We start from the raw sequence: 1,843 nt of genomic DNA on the forward strand, positions 1-1,843 counted from the left end.
GTTCAGGATAAATTTAAGCAAAAGTGGAACGTGCACAATGTTTCATTTATCCCTCCTGGTCGGGATGAATAAAACAAGCATGGGGGACGAAAGAAACATACAGTTTAGCCTAAACTACGTAAACTTCCCAAAATTGTAATATTTCACAACAAATCCTTGACTGGTTGAATGGTCACCAGAATTCATATCGCTACTTGTAGCCTAGCCTATGCGACGAGTGTTTATGAGTGAGCTTGATGAACAGTACAGAAGACCTGCATCACTGTACGAAACATGACATATTACACAGAACTGTAAATCATCTGATTTAAATATTTACAAATATCTAGGCTATTTAACATTTATGTTTTATTTAGCCTGCTATGAAATGCAAAGCCCAAAGTTGGAGACATGTAGAAATTTGCTGCAAATTCAAAACCGGATTACTCTGGAATGGCTACAGGGGGATGCTGGTAAGGTCCGCTGTTTATTCTGATATATGGTTTGTATGTATTGTTTGTATATGGGAAGAGTTTTCAAAGCATTCCACCGAGATGATTGGGTAGGGAGATGGGCGCAGAACTGTATAATAATATGATTAAATTAAAGTTACTTTTCTCGCAAACCGTTTACCACAGCAACCAGTGGCTAACATCGTTTAAAAGCTGAGAAAAAGCTCTTTCATATGATGTGATACATGTAATGTCTGTGTGATGAGTAGGCTACTTCGCGAGTACGGTAGTTCAACAGAGAAGAATTTGGACGCTCTTTCTTAGTTGCCGTGCGCTGTCACTTTCTCCACTGCGTAAAAGACTAAATTAATTTGCGCTGTGAATGCTAAGATTATTTTGACAGGCCATAGATGAAATGAAAATCCCTACTAGTCGGATGCAAATAATATTGAAAGTGGGCATCAAGGTCAGTAGCCTGTGAACCTCCGATTTTCAAACCTTGATTAGGACAGTATTATCATTAAATGCTTTTAGGCCCACAGTTAATTTTTAACACTTAATGACCTGGCAAATGTTGGCTGGGTAGGCTAGGTAAAATAAGCAGGTAGGAAAATTAGTCTAGGATGATGTGATTCAACAGACACAACTTGTGTGTGTGATTAGATAAATAGGCACTGGCAGATGCGATAGGTAAATAGATATCTTTGTGTGTTAGCACAAGCAGTAGCATGTAGGCCTAAACTCACATGCTAAAAACAATCATGTCATGTATAATGGCAAGCGTGTTTGCCACTTTCCGACGTCTGTCTGGCACTTTAAACTAGCTGCAAGTGCATCAAGAAAGGTCCCGCCTTAGACCGTCATAATGGCCAACCATAGACTAGGATTTTGGGGTGGCACCTGGGGTGGCCAATTGAATTTCAAGGGTGGCCTGTGCCACCCCGAGCCACCCCTCTGGCTCCGCCCCTGAGTGCTGCAAATTTGCGGCAAACCGGAAATTTCTGTAAGGGACTGTACATATGATGTTTCATTAGTATCTACTTAAAATAAGACTTAAAAGTAATAATACTGTTAGTAATGTGTTGTGCTCTTTCTTAACTGAAGAGTTTCGGATAGCTTTGTGTTGTATTCCTGAAGTAGAGCTCTTTCATTAAGCCCATAATGTGGGTTTATCAGAGCCAGATTAGGCCCATATGTGGGCCGTATCAGAGCCAGATTAGGGCCGAGTCCTTATCAGTCCGGTCCTCTCTAAGAGCAGTCTCAGTGAATAGTAGGATAGTCATGTGATTGACTGACTGATTGATTGATTGATTGATTCAATCATTAATTAATTAATTAATTAATTAATTAATCTGTCCTCTGATAGCCTGACGAGCCAGACCCACATTAAAATGTAGGGTCTGGGCACTCAC

This window comes from Alosa pseudoharengus, unplaced genomic scaffold, assembly GCF_046254945.1.
Source record: "Alosa pseudoharengus isolate Yale_2024_CS ecotype anadromous, Long Island Sound unplaced genomic scaffold, YU_APseudo_1.1 YU_APseudo_1.1_scf_19, whole genome shotgun sequence".
NCBI classification, from domain to species: Eukaryota; Metazoa; Chordata; class Actinopteri; order Clupeiformes; family Clupeidae; genus Alosa; species Alosa pseudoharengus.